This window comes from Pezoporus occidentalis, unplaced genomic scaffold (assembly GCF_034315485.1).
Source record: "Pezoporus occidentalis ecotype Australia unplaced genomic scaffold, CSIRO_AGI_Poc_V1 ctg26, whole genome shotgun sequence".
Classification (NCBI taxonomy): Eukaryota; Metazoa; Chordata; class Aves; order Psittaciformes; family Psittacidae; genus Pezoporus; species Pezoporus occidentalis.
Genome location: NW_026914502.1, coordinates 4,277,474 through 4,296,826, shown reverse-complemented (window position 1 = coordinate 4,296,826; position 19,353 = coordinate 4,277,474). Strand labels below are relative to the sequence as shown.

The following is a 19,353-nucleotide window of genomic DNA, read 5'->3' as shown; positions in this document are numbered from 1 at the left end:
TCTACTGTCTTTGCAATAAGACAGGTAGCTGCAAAAGCAGTCCAGAAAATGAAGTTAGATGTAGACCTGTTCCTTCCACCAGTTCATGTTCTCCCAGAAGGAGCAATGAGGATAGGATGGATGTGCTCAGGCAGCCTGTTATCTCTTTTCATCCCTATTTATATGCCTAGTTAGCTATATAACTGAGAAAAACATGACAAGTGTAAGTTCTCTTCTTGCCTAGTTCAAGCTCTTTTCTGCCTCTTTTCCCTGCTTTCTTGCTTGCATTAAGGGATAATTTGGCAAACAGGCCTGATCTTTAACTATAGCACAAGTAAACATCTACTGAAGGAATTTATTGCGTGGAATGAAGGAAAGTGTGACCACATGTGCTACTGCAGCTCTGCACCTTCCTCCGTATTAGGACGGTGTGGGTTGCAGCAGGTGTTCCAGGATGGAGCCCACAGTAAAGTGGCAGCGCTTGCTTGACTGTGTTAGGAAGTCCTACTTCTGTGATGGTCAGTAATACCAAATAGTTGTAAGTATTGATCGATACATCCAGGGATATTAGGCAGTTATTTTCTGTGGTTTTGTTTGCAGCTCTGGTCACAAATACTTTGAAGTAGTGACAGGGAAGTGGAAATACAGACATGCAAAATGTGTATGTTATGTTCACTGAACAAGGAAACTCAAAACAGAAACATGAACAAAAACTTAGTAGAGGTGGTCATCAGTCTTAAACTTAGCAGTGGTTTAGGGCTGAAGAGTTTCTTGTTATCACGTACTCATTCCTTCTAGTTGCAGAAAGTAAAGATAAATTAACAATTGAAAATAAGCAAGTCTTCTATTTGAAAACGTATGATTGATATTGTAGTTGTGGGATAGTTTTTGGTAGAACAATAAAAAAATAATAGGCTGGATGTTGTGAACCTGAAGGACATGGATGTGCATAGACAACCTCTTGAAGGCTGGTCTAACTGCTCCTTGTTCTTATGCCATTTCCTTTAAGGTTCATTGGATGAGCATTGGTGTGTTTTAGATAAACACTAATAGGGAACTGTGGTAGCAAAATAACAGAGATTTGCTTTCAAAGCTCATTGTGAGTTTCGGAAATGCTTTTAATAAGAATAATAACAGTCCTCTGAAACTTGTCTGGTGTTCACTCATTAGGAGGAAGTACTGTTCTTACTGCATAAATTGCAAAAAACATTTGTTTTCAGCGTGCGCCTGAGGGAGTTAGCAACATTACCATCCCATATGTATTGCATTAAACACTTTAAGCCACTTTAATAATGCTTGCAAGTTTGAAATCAGACGCAAGGCTGGAATGAATTAAAGGACCTTAAAATGAATGAACCATGGGATTATTTAAGTGTAATTATTTATATTTAAAAATATTATTCCTAAAGCATTCAGTTTTGGCATCCAAAGAGATTGATTTGGCAAGCTCTTTTTATATTAGGCTTAATGAAATCACTTCAATTCAGATATTCAATGTGACCAATGATTTATAAGTGCCTAATTTGACACATATTGGAATGCCATTATCATAAATCTTCCTAAATATCAAATATCATATCATTTGGGCCCCACAGAATTGCTGGTTTCCTGAGATATAGTACTATATTTGTGATGTAAATCATTTTCTAAATTACTTGGAAAAGTGTTATGAAAGTGGATCATTTAATGCTTACCTACCTTTTGTAAAGACTGTTGAAGATTTTAATGAAGCGCTTAGGCAACAACTGTGTCATGGACTTCCGAGTCTATTAGATGGCCAGGCTGTAAAGCTTAATTAGAATAATGCTATGATGTATAGGAAGCTCTGTGCTGCCTTGTTGAGAACAGACAAAATCATCTGGTAAAAAGTTAGCTTTAGAGTATTGGACAGAAACTCCTGAAGGAAAAACCCCAAACGTTTTCATATAGTGGATTAAGAGAGAAGGAAACTAGGGTAACGGTCCACATGCATGTCAGCAGCTGTTTTGGATTGCTACATGCAGGGTAAAGAAAGCCTTTTAGCACAACAGTTTGAATGCTAACTGTAGATTTCTTACTCTCATGAGGAGGATGGAAGGGAGGAGAAAAGCAAACTCCTTTCCCCAAAACTTAGCCTAAAATTTGGCTTCTATTCTCTACTGAGGAACGGGGGATGAGAAGTAGAGGGACAGCACAGGGTTCTTTTCATATCTAGGTAAGAAGGGCCTGACAACAAATGGCATAATAAAATAGCTGATTTAATAAGACAGAATAAAAAGAGGATTGCAGGATAGTGAGTAAATCTTACAGTAAACCTTACATTCCTTTAGATGCTGGGAATCCCGCATTCATGCAGCATCATGGTAAATACAATGGCAAAAAATGCAGAATTATCAGAAGGGTCCTCATGCCATCATTGTCATGATTGTCATCGTTGACACAGGGATACAGAAAGGATCATCACACCTCTATTTGTGCATGTGCACGAATGGATGTATGGTTAAAAGCAGGTGTGCTATGCATCTGAAATGCCCTTCCACTGCAAGGGGGCATGGAGTGAAGTTTTGACACAGTCTATATGTTTCGGTCCTCATATTTCTCCCTGGACATCACCCAAGCCCATGACAAATTACATGTTGACAAATTACATGTCAGCAAATTGCTGAACTCAAAGATGTATGGTTGAAACAAGTCAGATTCTCTTAAATATAAACAGATCTCATTAAGGCTGTCTGTAAATTTTATGTCTGGCCAAGAAAGTGTAAGTATTGTGTAGCCTCAAGATAAGCATAAAAACGTGAATGGAAAGGTCACATTTTTTTTCTCTGACAATAGCAAGAAAGGGAACACTAGGTAGTTTTAGAGCTGAAAAATGTAGTGCTGGAAAGTCGTCTTGAAATAGCCAGTAGAGCTCCACAAGACCAGAGGAGATATATCCTACTTCATTTTTCTTCCCAGAAAAACAAAACCAACCAACCAAACAACAGAAAACCATGTCAGATTCATCTTGGTTTTCCTCTACCACAAAAACCCCTTTGCAATGAAGACTACAACCATGTCTAACCATAAAATCCATTCACTTTCATAATGAGGCTAGAAGCAAATTTCACCTGTGTTTTTGAGGAACATGGAGGCTAGCCCATGCTGCAATAGGATTCATGCAGCTACAAAAAAAAACCCAAGCCAGACCTCCATATATTTCTCTTTCTGAATCGCAGTTCAGTGGTTTCAATATTTTAGAGTATTCACACAGGTATTTCAAATACAGTACATTTTAATATAGCAATATCTTTCATAGAGCATGTTTAATGTTTAACCCATAAGCTTTTCAAAATCTGGGAATTGGGAGGGAGCTTTCTTAAGAGTTTATTGGTTAACAGGGAGGTTTTGGAAGTTAAAAAGAAGTATCTCTTCAAGACAGTGCTGTTTCAGGTGAGAGGGGGTACATAGCGTGATGTGCAAGAAAAGACAAAGTGCCAACGCGTTTCCTTGTTTTGTATACAGAGTATGTTTGTGTCTGGGGGCAGCTGACCAAATGCATAAATCAGATTGACTTTACTGGAGCATTGCCTCTAAAGGATAACATGTTAAGAAACTGCAGGCTTTTCTTAACTTTTCATGCTATTCAGAACAAACAGTAACTAAAGTTTCAGTGGAAGATGTGTCAAGCAAATACTACCGTAGCTTAGAAAGCCAGTAAAAAAAAAGCTTGTAAAATGTTTGTAAGGTAGTCCACCTGATTTTTGTCCAAATCAGATGAATTGCCCACTTTAAATTCCCATTTTTACCCAGTTTAATGATCATCATTAAGTCACAAAAAAAGTCAAACCTGATAACTGATGATCATTAAGTAACAGTTAAAAATTACAGAGGCAGAATTCTACTTCCAAAACCACAATATAGGAAAAGCCATGTAACAATGAAGCATGCATACAAAACCTTGAAGGCAAGAAAGTGTTATAGGGAGAAATTAAAACATTCACCTGGTCGTGAAGTGGATGCAATCCTTTTTCTAAAATGAATAGTATTCAAATTTCTGTCAAATCACACTGAGGTGTTTTTAGAAAGCTGATTTTTGGTCAGAAGAGCCAAACTGGACAACTTGTTAACTTCTCCTTTGGAAATATCTGTAGAAACTCTCATTTAAGATTAAGCATCTCTCATTTCACTGGCATTATAACGTACAAGATGACATTTCTCTGTTATGCGTTCATATCTACTGAGCATAAATGAGAAATAAAAGAGAAAGCACGGCTATGGGGAATGGTTTGCAGTGTGGCAGATTACATTAACCAAGCAACATCACCTCTACAAAAAGGGAATTCCTGCAACCTACTTCCAGCCCCTAATCTTCCATTAAAAATGTTACCGGAATATATCCAGCCTGACTATATTTAATTTACCAGTGAATTACAGTTATAGCAGAATAGTCAAAAGTAGCTAAACTTTTCTAAAAGATGATTAATGTGTGGAAAGAAAGTCATAGCAACAAATTTTGTTTAGGGTCACCATGAGAGGTGAACAACTTACAAATAGTAGTAGCATATAGACACAGGCACATCAGTATATCACATACAAAAAGCCATCTCAGGGAAACACCCAGCAGGCCTTTTGGACTGAGCATACAAAAATCTTTGACTTGTCTCATGTCTGACTTGTTATCAGATTTTAACAAGAAGATCTAATATCTGAAACTTCACACAGAGCGAGGGATGAAATGTACCACAGAGAGTAAAAAGAGTAAAAAGCTATCTATTCATGTTATATGGGATTTGAGAAAGAGAAGCTCTAACAGAGTCAATCTCACAGCAAAGAACGTTTTCATTACCCAGTGGTTAGTTGAAGGCAGCCTAGTCAAACGGCTACAGATTTATTCCTGTGACTCAGAGGCTTTTATTCCATGCATGTATGTGGGTTTATGTTAGGTGATTCCATTGACTTCTGAAGAGTTATCTTGGATTACACTGATACCGCTAAGATGAAGTAAGCAACCTCAAAAAAATGAAACCAACAGTGCCAACACCAAGGCTAAAAAAAGCTCAGGACTTCAAGAACCTGATGTTGTGTTCACAGATATATTTTAGAAGCCTGGTTGCAGACCCTTGTACAAATAGAGTGCTAGGAATCTCTCCTTGGACCTTTTCAACAAGAATAAATGTGAATACAGAGATCAAAAAACATGACGCTGATTGAGGAACAGATTCCAGACAGGAAGCAGGGAAAACATCTCCCACTAAATGGTGATAGGGTGTAGGGTTGTATAGCATAGATTCGTTTACTTGTCAGTAATAGCTAAAGCGCCAAGACAGGAGCCACCTTGTAAGGACCCCAGGAATGCAGCATTGGATTGAAAAGAAAGCGTAAAACAAAAGAAAGCTGCCAAAAGCTCTCTGAATATAAGGTCTTACAAGGCAGTTTTAGATCACGTGAGGCTTCTCTGGCAGAAATAAATTTTGCAATGTTTTAAAGAACTGCCTGTTTTTCCATTATTGTCTGGTTTATAGCCCACATGTGTTTCTGTTGGACCCTTTGGCTCATGAAAAGAATAAGAGGGGTTTGTTTTCTGGTGCCACTAAGGCATGCTGTAAAGGAGTCTCCACTGAAACCTATTTGTAGTAGTAAGTACGAATTGCACTCTGGTAGATCTTAACTTAAATGATTCTAGGATAAATGGGGTTTCTTGGGTGATGCAATATTGACAAAGTGTCACCAGCCAGAAGTATGCCTGTGCTTATGTAGAGGTAACAGTGAGGTTTTAGGATCTCAGAAACATACACAGCAGGTTACATCTCCAGGAAGTTGTCACTTACAAACACGGTACAGCAAAAGCGCTACTACCACAAAGCCAACCAACCTGTGGGGGGGAAATTGCTCAGTTACTAATCTCTTTGGTCTGCAAACAATTGTTAGCTTGTTCAAAGTCAGCCTTCTTTCTCCACAGCAAAAATACATAACTTTTCTGTAGCACCTCTACAAATGCAAAGTTGCAGGCCCTTTTGTTGATGCCCATTTGCCTCGTCTGAGGTTGTGACTTTTGTGGGTGAGGTGCAGGTGTCTGTGCTGTCTTAGAATCAACATAATGTGTCACAAATCACTTCATGTGAGAGGTATGAAGCTCATAAGATATCCAGTGATGGAGATGGTGGATGTTTCTCACTGTCAGCCTCTTCCAGCTGCTTCCTCAGCATCCTCTGCTGTTCTGCCTGCTAGTGTGCTAGTATGTAGCCTCGGGCTTTTGAGTTCTCAGAAGCAATGATTTTAGTTGCTAAGGATGCCAGGAAGGAGAGCACTGCCATTCAGCCAGAACAGAATGAGAGAGGGAATTACATGCAGTGACAGCTGTCTGTAGCCCTCTTTGCTAAGAAGGCAGGAGTCCGGTCCCTCACTCCATTATGCTGCAGACTAGAGTTCACCTCGTGGGTTACTTACTACTAGATTGGAAAGCTGCATGGTATTTAGAAAGGAAAGTTCAAAGCTACATGAGTCAGAGCGAGTTCCTCTTATATTCTTTCACCGTGTCAGGTACCATAGGATAGCAATTTCCCTAAGTGATATTTAATGCTAATTACTTCAGGGTCAACGAGCTGTAACTAAAAAATCTTTAGTAAGGCGTTTCTCTTATGAGGCTTATAATGAGTATTTCCTCAGACCTGTTTCAACTCTCCATGTGTCTGTCCATACCTAGCCCACACTAGCCTGTATGCTGATGTTCAGTTTCAGACTTTTATTTTTTGTTACCAAATATCCTGTCATGAGATCCCACCTGGATTACTGTGTTCAGCTCTGGAGCCTCCAACATAAGGAGCATGTGGAGCGTTTGGAGCAAGTCCAGAAGAGGGCCATGAAGATGATCAGAGGGCTGGAGGACCTCTCCTGTGAAGAGAGGTCCTGTGAAGGCAGGCTGAGAGAGTGGGGCTTGTGCAGCCTGGAGAAGAGAAAGCTCCAGAGGACCTTAAAGCAGCCTTTTGGTACCTAAAGGGGGCCTAAAAGAAATCTGGTGAGAGACTTTTTGCAAGGGCTTATAGGGATAGGACAAAGGGGAATGGCTTTAAGATGAAAGAGGGTAGATTTAGATTCAATATTAGGAAGAAATTCTTCTGATGAGGGTGGTGAGACACTAGCACAGGGTGCCCAGAGAAGCTGTGCCTGCCCCATCCCTGACAGTGTTCAAGGCCAGGTTGGATGGGGCTTTGAATGACCTGGTCTAGTGGAAGGTGTCCCTGCCAGTGGAGGGTTGGAACTGAATGATCTTTAAGGCCCTTTCCAGTTCAAACTATTCTGTGATTCTGTGTTGTTTCTATGAAATATGCCTCCTGCTCATGCAGAGAGGCTTGGCAAGAGGCACATGTAAACCAGCTCTCTTCAACACATGACAGCCCTCTCTCTGTGCAGTGTGCTTCTCTCAGTGCCTTTCCTCTGTCCCATCAGGTTAGAGCTTCCAGAATGACATCACAGACCTGTAACTTGAACTCACCAGTCCAAATCTGTGAAAGCAAAACCACGTTCACTTGCATTTCGAATTGCATGTATTCATGCAGATGAGTTTGTCTTATCTCCCTTTCCTCCCTTTCTTTTGTCACAGGGGGCTAGGATTTATTTGTTCTTTTCTCATAAACATAAACCAAGAAAAAGCAGGGGTTTTCTTTCTGCATAGAAGACAGGAATTTGAGGCTTTTAGAACTGGAATGAAAACCAGGAGTTACTGAGCAAAATTGTACAGCTCTTTTCTTGCAAAAGCAAGACCAGATATTGTCTTTGTTTCTTTTGTCCTTCAAGCCGTCGCAGTAGTACTAGTCTTCAAATATGAGTCAGACCCATGGGAGAAGATAAAAGTAATAATTTTGAGTGGCTTTTTATTTATCTTTGAAGATCATGAGATTTAAGTTCTTAGTCCTGTCTCTGGTGTCCTGAGGCTAGAACTTTTTAAAGAAAGCTGCAATTCTGATATAATCATATGGCAAAAAGGCTCTCTGAGCTTTGAAGAAGTTTGACCAAGTAGGGAAAGAAAAAAAATCACCATTTTGCAAACACAAGTTTGGGAGGGCAGTATTATTTAAGGAGAAGGAGCAGTCCTTTTATTCTTTCCCTAGAATATTAACAAAGGTATTGACAAGGTCAGTTGTTAACCAATGAGATTAGAAATACACTGCTAGTGTGAAAAGCAGTTGGTTAACATTTACACAGCGCTTACTCAGAGGTACTGTAATATTTACAAAAATACTGTATAAATTTAAGCGTTATAAATATGTAAATTAAAATATATTAAATATAAAATATTATTAAATGGATGGTTTAAAAATAATTGTTATTTACAAAAATATACGCTGCTTTTTTTGTTTTGCAGTTTGCCAAATGTCTACCAAATTATTTTGGTCAGAAAAAGAAGATAACTGAACTAGACTGCTAAAACTCTGCTGCTATTTTTACATCAATTAATAGCTTTGGCAAATGTACTGCTGTAAGTTTATGGAAAACCAAACTTAGTTTCCTGCACAGCTTCTAAACTGGTTTTAGCCATTTGCTAGGGAGAATTCTGTTGTGGAGTTCCTCCTGCTGACATTTTCCCGTTCTGACCAGAATGTTTTAGAGTGTAAGTGAACAACAGAGATTGAAAGTGAGAATGGTTTCATAGCCTAATACTTGGGCCACTTCTCATCCTGATGAAACACCTGAGCTTCAGCCTCTGCTGCAGTGCATATTTGAGTGTTCTTTGCAAAGTGGACGAGTACTGACAGAAGGGATTTGGGAAATGCCAGGAGAGGCACCCCTGCTTAACATGCTCGTAGTCAGACATTGCTCAGGTGGAGGTGTGATATGGGTACAAATCTGATAAGCAGAGAGGGAAGTTGAGCAGGGGTACTACAAAAAGTTGAAGCTAGCTCATTTATGGATTTTGATTCTCCTGCTTCGTTCTATTTACTTTTGAGTTTGCTTTTCCAAAGCAAAAACTGTGATAAGAAGTTCAATGAGAATGTTATCAAAGAATTTACAGTTTATATCAATTTTCGCTATGAATATTGGAAATTTTTTAATGCTATTCTGTGTATTAAATCAACAGGAAAGCTTACATCAAGTACATTTTTGACAGCTGGTATGCACTATGCTTTTGTGGCCTTGAAAGAACACAAATAAAATTTTCACTATTTAAATCTTCGTTATTAAATTTTCATTATATGTGGTACCATTTTTCTGCTCATGTGTCTGAGTTACACCTATGTGAGCACTGCATCCGTGCTGAAAGCTTCCCATCGTGACAAGCATTTGTTGTTCTAAATAAGAAAGGAGCAAGACGCAGTCACTAGTTTTGTTGACTTCTCGCCTTCATGCGTACTCTAGTTCATTGACAAATGTGTTCTGTTGAAAAGGCTTGAAAGTTTCTGAAGGAAACCTATATATATATATATATATAAACTTCTGGAAGATCCTACCTATGAATACACTGAATCCTAGAATGCCACCACCAGAAAAAAAAAGTGTTGAAAAAACTGGTAGGTCTGGTTCAATTTAGTTTAAATTCCACACATCATCTGTACACATTTTTTTTTAACATGGGAAAGTAGGAGATAAATAAATGGGAGATTCAGTCCAGAGGAAGATCTCTTCTGCTGTCTTTTGAGAAGATGGAGTAGGGTGGTGGGTTTTATATGCAGCTACTTTCTTCAGAGTTCTTTCTCTAAAGAAAAGCAAAGCTTTATTAATGGGAAACCCAACTTGTTATCAGGCACTGAATCCCAAAGGGGAGGCTATACGCTTCTGTAGACAACTTCTGCTTTGTTAGTGAGAAGACTGATATGAAAGCTGTAGGATACAGTTCTGTCTCTTATTAGCTGCATAGAGAGGCAAGGAAAGAGATGAGGAAGTGATCTGCAGCTGAGAGCATCTGTGAGTAATTCTTAGCCTACTCACTTCAAAAACTTTTACAGTTCCCAAGTGTAACGAAATGAGGAAAGTCTTATTAACCCCGAAATAACTGCAGGCTTCATCAGAAATTAGGTCTCGTAAGCAGAGTAAATGAACCAGCCACCCTCACAACATTTGAAAAGTGTGGCCTATCATTACAGTTGTCTTTTGCAAACTGTACTGACTTAGTTTGATTCCTTACATTCAAAATGACCAGCCAAGTGATACACAATGCCTTGAAATTATTATCATTATTATTGCTATTTTCTACGTGATTTATACTTTCATACTTAGCGAGCGGATGAAAAATACCTATGTTCTGTAATTCTCTAATAACTCAGGTTATTTTCTTGAGTTTGAAGTATTTTCATTAAAATAATGAGCACTGACATTCCACATGGACATAGCTTCCCTTTGGTATGTAAAATCAGTTACAATTTATTTTTAAGGAGTGCACATACATCCCTTAACTCAAGTAACCTCCTGCCAGAGTGGTAGTATTAACTCTGAAACAGTTAATAAGCCTGTAAATATGGAGACTTGTTTATAATATGGATGTATGTACAGATATATTTGTGTGATACATATGTGTGTATATATTGTGTGTATATATTTGTGTGATATATATGTGTGTGTGTGTATCCCCACATGAGTACACACAGCTCAAGCTTTTTTTTTTTAGTTACTTGCCATTAAAATATTCAGATAACTTCCACACAATTACGAAGTCTTAGCTTGTTACATGAGTCAGTTCCAGTTTACAAGGCAGACTAACATCTGGTACAGAACCATGCTTCATAATGTGGTGTTTTCAGATCCACAGTAGAGGATGTACAGGTGAGAGGGGATTTGCTTTTCTTCTTGTTGCTGTTTCTGAAGGAAGCACCCAAATGTCCTGTATCCCTGTAGCATTCCTATGAAGAGATACCAGAGACACATTTGACTCTGACTTCTCTGTTTTCTTTCTTACTCTGGAAATGCCTGAATAAAGATCCGATTTTTTTTTTAACCTTTATCTGACTCAGGCTCAGCCAGAATTTTTTAGGATTTATTTGGTAAAAATGTTTTTGGTTATTTTAAATACAAAATCTCTCTCTTTGTAAATCCCTTGTTACAGGTGGGATGCTCCCTGATCATGAATACCATAGAAAGCCCTACACTTGCGCAGGTTTTATCCTGCCTAGACTGAAGTTCATAAACCTTAACAAACCAGCATAATGAAATCCTTTGCTTTCTGTAGACAAGTCATGTAAGGTGCTAAATGATGCCTTCCATTATCACTTCCATTGTCCTGAAATCAGGACACAGTCAAAAATATAAACCCTGTCTTGCCTTAGTCTTCTGGTGGTAAAATTGGAACAGATTCTTTATCACTTTCAGCTTACTGTGGAGAAACAGCCCTTCATAGAATAGATTTGAAAATGAAAGATTTTGCTTTATACATTCATGGAATTGGAGCTTTCATTGTAATAGGATTCTTTCTGTCTTAAAAGATGATTTTTGTAACAGAGGCAGAAGCAATTACATAATGTAGTACACTCTCCATAATGATACAACTTTATTGGGATTTAAGTTAATCACCATAATTGTATGGTATGTACTTTATTAATATTACAGTATGCTGCATGAAGTTACTATAATTTTATTAGAAAATGGAGTTCATAATCCCTCTCTCAGAAATGCAGGTATAGGTCATAATGTTAAAAAGATGTTTGAAAAGCAAAGACTGATTTTAAACTGTTTGTACTTTTACAAAAGACGAGGAAACTTTCCCTTACAAATGTAACTCTATGACTGTTACATGCTTAACACTATTTCAGGGATTTTGCCATAGAAGATTAGAATTAGATTAGCTATTCCATGTGTGATATTCAGCTATTACTTATGAAAGATGAACTGCACCGAATGCACATTCACAGGGAATATATTCCCCTTTCTTCCAAGGCAAATCATAACCCAGAGACACAAACAACATGTGAACTGTGCTCATCTGTCTCTCTCTCTAGACATATATTCTCTCCATGCATAGTGCTCTGGAACATCTGCACAAGATTTTACATGCCACTTGTTCATAGAAAGAGACAGAGCTACAGAGAACCTCTCCCTCGAAAGAACAGCATCATGAAACATCATCATGACTTCTAAGCACACGATGTCCTCACCAGTTTTTCTGACTCAGTCTTGGAATCTGTGTTGTCTTTGTAAATCAGTCTAATTTCTTATATAATTACATGCCTGCACATTAAGTATACCTTTATTTAGCAATGATTCAGCAGTTACATGGACTCTGTAGAGGGAATACCTATAGAGACATGGAAATATTACTCAAGAAATACCTGCCACTCATACCCGTTGTCTGTTCAAGTTCAACAGTATTTATTGCTTCTAAAAGAATGTCCCCATTGCTTTCTGAGCTCTTTTCTTATATTTTGGGAAGAATAAGAATGTGAACAGTGACCCCTTGTTCAGTAATGGAAAACCACTAATGAAAAACTCTTGCATTAGTGAGGTAACAAATACACCCTTTGTATTTTCTTCATTACATTTGTGTATCTACTTAACTTTTTTGTTAGCCTTTTTGGCTAAAGACTGCTTAGAAATGTTTCAAGGTAAGGACATGGTTATTCCTCACTGTTTTTCATAGAGTAACCAAGAAAGACAAAACAGAGTATGATGATTTTCACTTCATGTTATTACATTGTTAATTACTTCTGTAAATCGAAAGTATCATATCGATGTCTGATGTCTAAGATGACAACTATACCCAAGTATATGTTTTCCCCAGAGTTCATCCAGCAAAATTCAGGGCTATAGGAAGACAGTTTACAGTGTATAGAACTAGACCTATAGTGGAAGAAAGAATTTAGAATGTAAAAATGGCATCTATAATTAGCTGCTTGAAAATAAACGTCTGAATCAAATCCTACACTTTTAAAAAGTAGAAGAAATTAAAACCCAATGATAATCTTGCTGTAAAAGATGTATTCCGTGGATAATGGAAAAAATACCTAGGGTTCTTTCCGAGTTTAAAAAGCGATGATAATAAAAGCATAACTATATGTGCTTTCAGCTGCCAGAGACCAAGGCGGGAGCACTAAAATTGACAGAGCTCACAGATACTATTTTATGAAAGAAAAAAGGTTATTCTTCAAGTTCCAAGTCATTTGGTGCAGAGGAATGAAATTCAGCCTTCTTAAAATCATGTTACAGAAAATGTTGATATTGTGTTGTTATTTCCCATCGGGCTTCGGGGTTAATTGTGTCAAAACCATATTTATATTCTATTACTTGAAATAAACCACATTTATAAAACAGGATTCAAGGTGCAAACCCTGTCACTAACAGTGAAGATGAATCTGGTGGCCGAATTTGTGTGACCTTTTTGATGGCGTTTTGTTTTTACATATAGGTACTCCAGGCCTGGTGAAAAGAGTACAATATATTCTGCTGACAAAGGCTGAAGCCTCATTTCTGCTCCTGCATTTCCCTGGATGTCAAGAACTTGGTAAGAACAGATTCATTAGAACCCTGTGTAGCTGCTCCCTTGATTTCAATAGAAATGCCATTATAAGGCATAATGTTGTGTTCAAAAGCCCCATGAGATGACTGGGTCTCTTCTACAAACCTCTCTTTAGCCTGAAATGGGACCCAGTTAAGGTAACTTGTTAACTCTGAAAGGAATTATTTTGTTTTTTTTTTTTTAACTTAAGGGACATCTACACTTCTCAAATAACAACTCTCCAGTTTGTTTTGGGGTGCTTATTTAATGGCTGTCTACTCTGAGTAAGTGTTATTCCACTCCTTTCCCATTGAATCTCCTCCAGAGTTTGAAGTGTAGGCAGAAGCAGCAGAATTTTTCCTCCACCCGCTGAAGAGATGAATGTAGAACAGTATTGATTAGTTGGCAGATTAGCTCTGCTGTTCATATAACATAGATGTGGTCTAGATCTTCCGTGATCCAGTGGGCACCAGTTCTACCTAATGCACTAAACCAGAGCCATTGCTTCTAAAATAGAATCTCTTTTTCTGGGCCAGGATCATTATAACATTTGGCTGTGCCAGATGATAATTTCTCTTAACAAGAACTACTGGGAAGTTTAATCTTTCACTCACTGTGACAGCATGTTGCAAATGCCATATGGTTTATGGAAGAAAGTTGGCAAAGTGCATGCTGTGTCTCCTGTAAGGTTGCCCCTTCACTGGTTATACTAGAAAGTTGCATGGGAGCCCTGAAGGCAGCAAGCTTCTGTTTGGTTGTACCTTTTGTTTCTTTGTTTTTGTTAAACAATGCGTAGCATACACAGAGCATCCCATTAGGCAAACTAAAAGTGTATTGAAAGACAAGACACTTTATTATTACTGAAAAGAGAAACTGGTTTGTGTCATCTACTTATAGCAGATGTTGTACCTACCTGACTCATTTATCTTGCAGGAAGCACTCAACAAGGGTCTCACATAATTTTTATCCCAGTATAGGGTCACCTGAAGGTTAGCTATTCTAAGATACTGAAATTACAGCATAGAGAATAACAGTCTTAAATAGGAAAAGTTTTCAGCACCTTAAAGCCTGTGTTTCCTGTCAAATTTTGAGAAGTAAAATAATTTTCAGTTTTAAATAATCAGCACAAGGTTTAATGTGTCCAAAATATTTTAGTTACTTTCTTAAAGTCTTTAGAATGCCTACCTTAAAAGTCAAACATAAAACCTTCAACAAGAAGACTGAATGTTAGAAAACAGGCATCGGTATTATTTAATAGACTATAATAGCTTCAAAAAATCACAACTTTTACTACTAAAAAAAGAACATTATATTGATTTTGAATACGTGGTTGCTGATTCATTGGGGTATCCTGCTATTTGTATTTTATACTGAAATGTCATTTAAATTGTGCTCAATATAATAAATTTGTTTTCCAACACAATTAGGAAGTCAGTTTGAACAGTTCATTGAAGAGTGAGGACCTCCTATACTTTTTATACAGTAGGAACCTGCATGTCAGGCTGACCTGCCTGATTCTGATTCATATTTATGTTCTCCAGTATGGGAACAAACTGGCAAGACCAATTTGATTGGCATTTTATCAAAGTTGCTACATTTACCTCATACTCTTTTGTGTGTTTTGCTACAACACACAGCCTAGTCACTTGGGGAGGCATTTCCAATCTGTCATTAAGTAAAGCTGGCAGAACAGTATCTTCAGCACTTACTGTCCCTTCTCACAATTACAGATATATTACAAGAAGTATTACATAAGTGTCCATCAAAAGCCCCAATTTCATCAGGAGCTAGAAACTCAGAATACCATTGCTGCCTGGTTTGTTTCAGCCATAAATCTGGAAACTTTTATGGGAAACAAATCCTAGGTCTGTGAAAAAAAACTACAGATACACTCAATACATGTACATTTTGTCCTTTCCATTTAAATGTTGATCGGACGCCTCTCTGCTGAGCACATGGGGAGAGCTACAAACAAGAGAAGTGGGATGCTAGTTGTCATGTTTATGAGTCTTTTCAGGTCAGACACTGTTTAAACAAATACAGGGAAGTTTTTCGCCAGCCTAAGACCTAAAAATAAATAAATAGTGACAACAACAATGGTAATAATAAAAGTAACTAAAAAGGCAAAACACCCTTCCACAACCCTGCACCCCCGGTCTGTAGTAGAAGGGGATGTGTGAATCCTGATCTGGTAGTTCTGGGGTTTCATTTCAAATTTTAATCTTAAGGAGCATGCATTCTCTTTACAATGTTGCTTTTAATATTGACAGTAGAAAATGACTTTTTAAATAGGTATAAATGTAGTCATTTTTTAATTCAGGAAGGAGCATGCTTTTACTTGTTCTTTGATTTAATGTAGTCAATACAGCATCAGCGTTTGGGTTAAAAATATCCAGTGCACTCTGCCCTGGTACGTGGAGATAATCATGAGTGAGGACCTTGGCCTTCATTCCATAAGCCAGTTAGAGTAGAACAAATATAATGTTTCCTGAAGAACTCCAGTTTATGACAGGGGAGATCCACAAAAGAAATTGGGTGCCTAAATTTCCAGTTACAATAGTAACAATTCTTGCTTTACTGCCACCTCCTCCTATACTCTGCACTACAGTCTTCAGTGTTTAATGTTGCAGATTCTAAGACTTAGAAAATCCACTTCTGGACAGATATGCTGAAAGTAGTGGTGGCAGTAGAGAAGGTCCATGCTCCCCCAAATCCTGATGAGTCTGGGAATCTCAATACCAGGTTTATCTCAGAATACATCAAGATCCATAGACTTGGTGTTCCTTTTCTGTCTTATCTGAGGAGCTGCTCAGATAGGGGTCCTCAGAACTGCCCACTGGACTGGTGTTTGCACAGAAATCTGGTTTCCTGTTTCAAGTCCTGTGCTGGTATCTGCAACATATTGAAACCCTGTTAGATAGGCACAGCAACAGAGCTCAACCCATCTGTACCCAGGATGACAGCTCTAGTCACAGACAACTGCATTCAGTTTGCTATGGTATCTTTTGGGGTGTGGGCTGGCAGGAGCAGTTCCCCAGATGAGGATCAATCTAGGTCATTTAACTTTTGAAGTATAAATGCTGTCTTTAAATTATAACACATTTCTCCTCATAGTTTTCCTTTTAATAATTGAATAACAGGTGCTGAATGACCTGGTTACATCACATAGGCAGCTGAATTAGGCTAAAAATAGCTGCTAAAGAAGAACATGGTATAAGGAGGGGAAGAAAGATGAGAATTAGCCTTTCAGATGGAAATTGTGCTTTTAAATTAGATGCATGATAGAGGATGACAGGAAAGTGATAGAAGCTGCAATCCTTGCTCACATTCCTGTGGACTTCAAAGGGATTTTTCCCCATGTGAGAACTGCAGGATCAGACATCCTATCTATACTTGTTTCTTTCAGCATCTGGCTCTTACATGTGTTGTCAGGAGAGCTTTTCTCACCATATGGGACTTGTGAAACACACTTAAAGCCCTTGGTAATGTTCAGTCCATTGCCTACTTGGTTGGGCATTCCTTACACCTTTCTAAAAAGCGCCACCGCAGAGCAAAGTTTAATTTGCACTTTAATGTGGGAAAAGAAGTCTTCCTTTTATAGAACATTTATTTTACAGCGTTCGCTTACAGCAGCTTTGAAAAAGTAAAACAGAAAAAAAACCCTGGCGTGCCCCATGCTGCGTCAAGAGAACTAGAGCATGGCCTTTTCACTTACTGCTGTCAGACTGGGGCTCTTCTGTTTCCAAACCTCATTCAGCAGCCTGAAGCTAAAATGGTCTTCTTTGGAAAGCCTGCAGAACTTCATCCCTTTTCAGGTCGTGGGATGCAGAATTACTTTTGGGCTCCTCTTTCAAACTGTGGAAAAAAGATTAACCATTCTCTCCTCAGGTCTGCATGTCTGGAGAGAGATGAATCAGCTGCCATTAAAGATACAAATGTGGCTGTATAAAAAATACATCTTCTGTCGCTCTGTAATGAGGACCTGATTTCACATATATCCTCTGGCTATTCTAAATACTTGTTTAGATTTTGTGCTAATGCACAGCCTGACACAAAGGCTTTTTTTTTGTATGTTTTCCTTGCTGCATTAACACTGAAATGGACTGGTGAGTCCTGGAGAAAGCTAATACAAATGTTATCTGTAAGGCACTTGGATCATTTACCCACCACTATTTTCTACAACACTTAATTTCTTCTATGTGAGGCTAAGAACGTTCCACGTCAGGCTGGGGCAGGTGGTAAAACCACTATTCACAAACTCATCTTTATGTCCTCCATACAACGTGGTACGCATTCTGACTACTGATGACAAAATACATTGCATAATTTGTCTGGATTTTGGACTCAAGTTCTTGGCTACCATTGTTGTCCCACTGAAGCTGAATAACACTGAATATCACAAACTCCAGGGACAGAAGAGCAATGACTCTCGGAACCTGTTTGAAAACAGCATACTCTAACTACTGACATTATTTTTTAGATGAATATAGTAATATATAGATGTATAATATATAGTAATACATAGTGAGAATGTGAAGATACAGTTTTCTTTGCTAATCAAAACATGCAAAATCATCCATTTAGCCACTTTTCTCCCTGCTGAATCTCATAATTCTGAGAAGTGGATTGAAGTTGGAAAGTTTGTTCTTCTTGAACAGTCATGGTGTGCATGTACCAGAGTTATCTGAAAGTGTTGTGCTACTAGCTTGCGTTCAGTTTAACGCAGTATTTTTGAGGGAGAAGTCCTGATTCTCCTGTTGTAATTGTGAGGAGTTGCGCTGGCAAAAGCAATGTTCTTGCAGCTTTAGGCTATGCCGAACGAGCAGGAAAGTATCCTTATTTATTATGCAGTAATAAATGTTTTAATTCTGTTGCTGGTGGTTGTTTAGGGGGTGGGGTTAATTACAGCAGATATGCCAAATGTTTAAACGCTCTGTGCATTTATTCCCTTGCTATAATGGATGGTTTCCCTTAAAGATAACATTGGTCATTGCCCACTGCTCCTGTTTTGTGAATATCTGTCAATAGAGTTACAGAACTGTGTTTTTTTATCACCAGGCTCTTCTGCAGACTAGAGCACCTGAGCATCTCCAGTAATCTTTTCTTTCCATTTATCCTCTGGCATTCTACTGATCTAGTTTACATATTGCCTCTGCCCCAAGTAATTTGAGATGCTGAGGGTGAAAATCATGACACAAGACTCGAAAGAAATCATTTGGTTAAACCTCTAGGTGGCCATCAAAAAATCTTGTTTCAAATACCTTTCCACTGTGCAAAAATGAACAGAACTTCTGTGTGACATTCAGCTTTGATCAAATGTCATATCTGGGATTCCTTCTGCACAGCAGTGTTTTTATAATAAGAGCTATCATAAGACTGCAGATAATGCTTTAAACTAGTATTAAATGAGCGTCTGTGAGCTGGATGCCTTTCACAGTGGATTGCATATTTTGCCATTCTCTGGAAGAGGGAAGTTTTAACTTAACAGTACCTTCATAGGGTACATAAGTTCCTTCTGACATAGAGTTCCTCTGTGGCCCTGAATAAGTCTCAAGCTGCCTTGATTTTCTCTAGATTGGCTTATCTTTAAAACAGAGATAATGATACTTTTCCCTTGAGGAGAGTGGAGTTCAGATAGTTTGGGGTTAGTTTTGTAAAACTTCAGAATGCATGACTTCGGCAACATGATACAAATTTACCTGTGATTTTAGTTTTCTGTTAAAAGAAAGCATGAGATATTTTACTTCTCTCATGTCTTTTTTGTTAAACTATATACTCTTGTTCATTATAATCATTCTTGCCCTGCTTCAAAGATAACAGAGGGAATCTGTTGTGGTTTTTAGCAGGCAGCCTCAGCATTGATGTCTATCCTGGTTTCAGCTGGGATAGGCTTAATTTCCTTCCTGGTAACTGGTGCGGTGCTGTGCTTTGGCTTTAATCTGAGAATAATGTTGATAACACACCAGTGTTTTTCTAAATCAAGGACTTAGTTTCCT

General features: G+C 38.2%; 1 long non-coding RNA gene across 4 annotated transcripts in view; it reads left to right on the top strand.

Annotated features, from left to right (window-relative positions):
* The window catches only part of LOC134166399 (uncharacterized), a 290,152-nt gene that overhangs the window by 208,000 nt on the left and 62,799 nt on the right, over positions 1-19,353 (top strand). For all 4 annotated transcript variants that reach the window (XR_009965854.1, XR_009965856.1, XR_009965857.1 and 1 more), the window contains exon 7: positions 13,268-13,363. This is a non-coding gene — a long non-coding RNA (uncharacterized LOC134166399). The remainder of the gene's footprint in view (positions 1-13,267; positions 13,364-19,353) is intronic.